Source organism: Apteryx mantelli, chromosome 20 (genome assembly GCF_036417845.1).
Source record: "Apteryx mantelli isolate bAptMan1 chromosome 20, bAptMan1.hap1, whole genome shotgun sequence".
NCBI lineage: Eukaryota > Metazoa > Chordata > Aves > Apterygiformes > Apterygidae > Apteryx > Apteryx mantelli.
Window position 1 is genome coordinate 7,271,048 of NC_089997.1, and position 6,604 is coordinate 7,277,651.

A 6,604-nucleotide genomic window follows, 5' to 3' on the forward strand; every position below is an offset into this window, starting at 1 on the left:
TGAATTCAGTTTAACCTTTTGTTGTATGTCAGCAAATTTACATGAAACAGTATTGACAGAAACTAAAAGCAGATGCTGTAAAAAACAGTGTAAAACTGACCAAAAGTGCTGTATATCTGTATCCACGAAGAGAGAAATAGAAGCCCAGGTCTCCTGTGTTAGCTCGGATCAATCCAAACCGACCCCCCTGGATCGATGAAGAATGACTCCCTCGAGTAAAATGTCTCCCATAATAGTAAAGGCAGGACCACATGTAGTTAGAAATACAGGCCAACAACGAGTGTTATTTAATCCATCCTGGTCTCTTAAACGAGTAGAACTATTGATGCAAATTAACATCTCTACAATCAAACCAGCCTGTTCACCGTTTGTAAGTACCTCCTATGCGGGATGGTCAGCATGGTTGCATAGGCGAACCCTCACCTCTCCAAAACGAACGAGGAGGGATGTGACCGGTGTGATAGGGGCAGGATTAGGAGTTTTAAATAGTATAGATGCCGAAGTGCTCATGAATAAACTAAGTACAGCAACAAGTGATTTGCACAGATTAGAACATCCATTGCATTCCTCTTTATTAGCATTAGGAACTAACCAATGGCTCTTATCTGATGTATTACCTCAATGGGAAAGAATTAATGAAAGAGACCACCACTTAATTGTAAATGCACTTGGTGTAGCCCAATATAATGTTTCTCTAGCTCTTAGTTGTATCCAAGCTCAGCTGTGGATGCAGTCTGTGGTAGCAGCAATTATTAGAGAAGGTGAAGAGGGCACCTTACCCACTGAAATTCGAAAGGTAATTTGAGATAATGCAACTAAATTTGAAAAGGAATTGCACTCTTGGTGGCGTCTAGTCAATTTTACTTATGACCCCATCAACAATAAGGCTATAGCTTTTGTCTTAACAATACGCAATGCTTCGGTATACACCATATACCCAAACATTGTGCTGGGATTAAATCACAATGGAGCTATACTGAATCCGATAGAACATAGAGTGTGGGCCCAACAAAACAGAAACAAATGGCAAACTGTTGATGTTAACACATGTGTTGTATGGGAACAACAAGGATTTATTTGTGAGAGTAATACCATCAAAGCCCAAGACATTTGTCTTGATACTGAACAAAATGTTTGTCATTTTGAAATACATCCTGATGAAACCCCTGAAACCTTACTTGTATATATTGGAAAAGGATGTGTTTGTATGAGAATCCTCTGTGATCTTATATTCGTAGATAACATTACTGTAGACACAAGTAATCACTCAAATATTTGTGTCTGTAATTTTACTAAAACTATGGGATGTGACTTTAATTATTCAGCTCCTGTTGTGTCTTATCAATTATTACAATCTAATTATACCTTAAGTCAAGATTTATTGCCTACCCCCATCGGAATGAATCTTACATTGGTGAAGAAACTACTACAACATGATGACCTGTGTCAACTGCTAAAATGCATCCGAAACAATGGACAAAAAACTCTAATCGCCATTCATCATGATACAGAAGAGATACAGCACATCTTGGAAAGAGTGAAGAAGGATTGAGAATATCACTGGTGGGAGACTCTTCTGGGATGGTCACCAACCGCAACGGGCATCTATAATCACATGTTGCACCCAGTAGTAGTTGTGTTAAGTTTAACTGTGTTATGCCTATTGCTTAAAATCACATTGTACATAAAATTATGGAAAGTGAGAGTACGCCTCAAACGGCTTTGAGAACTCTGCTTAACATGTTAGCAGGGATGCTTAATAAAAACAAAGGGAGGACTGTTAGAGAATATTGGACTGAAGCTGTCTAGAATTAATCGCTTAGTGTAACTTGCTTAGCATTAGTAGCTAAATTCGCTGAAGGCTGAGGCCGCAAGCTGTGAACTTTCTCCAAGATACGTTGAACTTTTAGCTAGTTAAGTAAAAGAAGGCCCCAGAGCCAGTTCAAGTTGGAGAGATAAGGGCGGGGGGGGGAGGGGGACTGCAGAGAGAAATAAGCGGTTTAGCATTAATGAGCACCAGCAGGGAGATGGACTTTAACGTAGGACACAAAAGAAAGAAACAAAGGAACCACAAGACTGATTCTGAAGGACAAGATAAGGAAGTAGAAGAGCCAGACAACTATGCAAGAAGGAAGTAACCCCAAAGACTGGTTCTGAGGGACAAGATAAGGGAGTAAAAGAGCCATCGACACCTATGCAGAAGTGCAATAAGAAGTAAAGAACACACCTGGAAACTACAGGAAAGACCAACTGGGAGCTGGAAGACCCCAAACTCTAATATTATGATTGGTTCAGAACTATGGGGTGGATACTAGACTGGAAGGATATAATTACCCAGAGATTTCTTTGTTCGGGGTCCCTCTTTGGAGGCACCCAGCTTGAGCTGTAATTACTGCATGTGTGTCATTAAATTTTATTTTGCTCCGATCTGACTTCGAACTTCTGTATCAGCAGTAGCCTAGGGTCGGACCCTGTTATGGTGGCCGGCAAGCCTAATTGTCCATAAGAATAAGGCAGCAGTTGGCATTGTAATGTGACATATGTTTTTGCCCCAATCATGAAGCAGACCTACTAGTTAACTTCTCATATGACTGAAGAAATGATGTCTTATTTTTGCACTGTTTAAAGCATCAGGAACACTTGGAGTAACCTTCCATCAACTAGACAGTTTTCTCAAACAGAACACCAAGCATCTCTCTGAAATCGGAAAATGCTTAGAAGAAAGAGAAGGAATGATGATCTGTTATAAGAGTTAATGGATTTGGTTAGCAAAAGTGGAAACCAGCCTTGCTGAACATCATGGGTATGATATCTCTAAAGGTTGGTCACCAAAAGCTACCACTGTATTGTGATCGATGTTACATTCTGTGCTCATCCTGTTAATGATCTCCACCTCTGCCCAAGCTGGAGATCCATTCCCAGCCAGAGAGTGGGATGCTGATCTACCCCCAGCTCCCTGGACTGCTCCCCCCATGCCCCTTCCCCCTCCTGGGGAGCTGGAGCTGCCCCAGGCCAGGGCAGCTGGCCAGCACCAGGGCTGGGACAGGACACGGGGGGACAGGGAGTGTGGGGGGTTTCAGGGCAGGGTGAACAGCCCTGCTCAGGGCTCCCTGCTTCCCAGAGAGCCTTTTCCCAGGTGAATGTGCCTGTGCTGGCCTGGCCGGCTGTTCCTTCACCCCTCCGGGGCTCCCCGCAGGGCCCCGGGCTGTCAGTGCTTCTCTGCAGCACGAGCAGGCTGTGGGGCCATGGGGTGACTCTGCGCTGGCCATGGCAGAGCCAGCTGGCCCAGCAGCATTGCACCCGACACCCCCCTCCCCAGGGTCTGTGGCTGTGGAAGATGCTCAAAGCAAACACGGTATTTCAAATGGCTCAGGATGGGTTCAGATGTGTCCTTGCACCCAGCCCATGGTTTGTAGGTGGATGACAAGAACCGCTCTGGAGTGTCCCTTCCCTGGGCCTGCTGAGTCCCTGCTGGCTCTGCTGAGCTTGCAGAGCCCTCACTCAGTGCCTTCTTTGGTTTAGCCCTTTGCTTTGGGTGCCTGCACTTATTTTTGTGAGTCTCCACTCACTGCCCATCCCAGGCACACGCTGACCCTGGGGATGCCCTGTGCTCCCCTGGTGACTCCATATTCCCTCCCAGAAGAACTGGCATCTGTCACCAGCCCTGTAATATGTGAGACAGTCCCCGGCAGATACCACTCACCCTCTCCAAGTGTACTCAGCACCCACAAGTGAGGGCAGAATATTGCCCTCATTTCCTAACACATCACCCTACGAGCGCGTCCCCCTTAGCCCATGGAGAACTCATGTGCAGCAAAAGGCCTTTTTGGGTGCAACTCCCTGAGCACATTCTTGGCTCCTGCTTTGGAAGAAGAGCCCAACCTTCAGGCCCTGTCCTGAGGAAATCCCCTTTTATTACAGAGCTACTGCTTGGGAGGCCAGCTCTGATGCAGTGGTAGACAGATGGACAGAAGGTCTCTGGGTCAGACAGATGGACTTTGTGCCTCTGGAGATGAATTCCAGCAGTTGTGTACAAACATGAGTGTCACAGATAGAACGCCCAAAGCGCAGGAGTTGCCTGAGAGAGATTGGATATTGCTTGTGACTAGAGCTGGGCAGCTTCTTGCTGCTAAAATACTAGCAACTGAATCAGTTTCTTCAGTGCTTCCTTGAGCTCCTTGTTCCTCATGCTGTAGATGAGGGGGTTCACTGCTGGAGGCACCACCACGTACAGGACAGTCGCCACCAGATCAAGAGCTGGGGAGGAGAGGGAGGGGGGCTTCAGGTAGGCAAATAAGCCAGTACTGACAAACAGGGAGACCACGGCGAGGTGAGGGAGGCACATGGAAAAGGCTTTGTGCCTGCCCTGCTCAGAGGGCATCCTCAGCACAGCTGTGAAGATCTGCACATAGGACAGCACAATGAAAATAAAACACCCCAAAGCGAAACAAATGCTAACCACAAGAAGCCCAACTTCCCTGAGGTAGGAGTCTGAGCAGGAGAGCTTGAGGATCTGGGGAATTTCACAGAAGAACTGGCCCAGGACATTGCCTTGGCAGAGTGGTAGTGAAAATGTGTTTCCAGTGTGCAAGGCAGCACTGAGAAAACCACTGGCCCAGGCAGCTGCTGCCATTTTGACACAAGCTCTGGTGTCCATGAGGGTCCCATAGTGCAGGGGTCTGCAGATGGCAGCAAAGCGGTCATATGCCATGACCGTGAGAAGAGAATACTCTGCTGAGAACAAGAAGAGAAACAGAAAGACCTGGGCAGCACATCCTGAGTAGGAAATGGTCCTTTTGTCCCACAGGGAATTGGCCATGGATTTGGGGACAGTGGTGGAGATGGAGCCAAGATCGAGGAGGGAGAGGTTGAGGAGGAAGAAGTACATGGGGGTGTGGAGGTGGAGGTCACAGGCTATGGCTGTGATGATGAGGCCGTTGGCCAGGAGGGCAGCCAGGTAGATGTTCAGAAACAGTGAGAAGTGCAAGAGCTGCATCTGCCGCGTGTCTGCAAATGCCAGGAGGAGGAACTCATTGAGGGAGCTGCTGTTGAACATTTGCTCCTCCTGGGCATGTGGGTCTGTCTGAGGAGGAAAAGACAGTGCCAAGTTAGAGCAGACTTCTCTGAGCCAAACCCATTCCATTTCTCATAGTACCCCCCCCCACACACACACATTTCCTCTGTCCTTCACCTTCTTTCAGAATCCTTGCTTGAACTCTCTTTGTGCTGGCTGTGTGTGCCACGCTGAGCAGGGACCCCTGCCTGTGGTCTCCAGAAGAGCCCATTCTGCTCTGGCAGGGGTGTAAATGGAGGTATCAAAGAGTCCCGGATATTCGGTGGGATACCTGGAGATTGATGCCATGAGCTCGGCAGAGGGAACTTGGTGCAATGACCCAGTGGGACTATTCTCTATTTGCCATAATGAGAGGTGAATACAGCGCTCATGCCAGCTGTGTCTGAAAGAGAAGACCCTTGTGAGGGCTTCATCTCCCCCAGCCTTGCCCTCTTGAACAGAGGTGTCTGTATCTGTACCAGTCACACCATCACCCACTCTAGCAAGGGAGAGAAGCAGTCAAGTGAAGGCAGGGGGTGACCTCACACTTTCTAGACGTCTCTTCCAATGAGATAGACTCTGTCCTCATGTCAACTTACCATCCGCACCCTTCCTCCAGGCACTGCAGTGGGAATGGGAAGTGACTAGCTCTGATGTGCACATCCTGCAGCAGATTACGTCCACTCCTTATGTGAAAGGGCTGCTCAAAATTTTGAAACGCATTTTCTCCAGAAAATGATCTTCAGTGGAGGGGTCAGTTTATATATTTATTTAGTTTTTAGGTGCCTCCATCTTACCGTGGGAGCATTCTCTGATGGGGTAGAAATCTTTGGCATTTCAGTTGCTCTCAGCATGAGCACCTGTGCATGCCAAGAGGAAATAAAGAGCTCACTGTGACTTTGCACAGAGTCACAGGATCTGGTCTGTCATTAAGTTTTTCCCCTCGCTGTGCTGCACTTGCACCTCCCGCAGATAAAGGACAATCACACTCACAAGTTCCTCTAAGAAAAAAAGTTGACTGAGCTGAGAGTGGAGGAGTTCAGTTCCACAGTGAAGATTTCCAAATTCTTCTCTCTCAGCCCAGAGATGGAGAGAGTGAAGAGTGTATCTATCTGACTCACATATCACAGAAATGCTAGAGGGAAGCTGTGCTCTGCTGGAGGGCAGCTTCCAAGTTGGCAGGACACCCCAGAGAAACAGTCAAGGGTCCAAAGGTGGACCCTCCTTAAAGAAGAGTCAGCTGACTACCCAGCCTGATGAAATGCATTGCCAGGAGCCTCACGGGTTGGAAAAGGACTGGCGCTTCTCACTACCATGAAGATCACACCATGCAGGACACACAGGGTCGGTGTCTTAACTGCAGCAGAATACCCCCATCATTTTGAGAGATCAAAAGGTCTGAGAGAAACCACAGCAAGTCCCTTCATTTCCACCTCAGCCTACAGACAGCACCAACAGCAACTTCTCTGGCCTCATGAGGGTTTGTCTGACCTGCTCCTTAGGACCTGCAAGCACAGAGAAGCCCCTGGACAGTGCCCTGCCTGTGGGAGC

At 47.7% G+C, this 6,604-nt stretch overlaps 1 pseudogene; it reads left to right on the top strand.

Moving 5' to 3' along the window:
• Positions 1 to 202: 202 nt before the first annotated feature.
• LOC136993774 (uncharacterized) lies at positions 203 to 1,726 on the top strand (annotated as a pseudogene).
• The last annotated feature ends 4,878 nt before the right edge of the window (positions 1,727 to 6,604 follow it).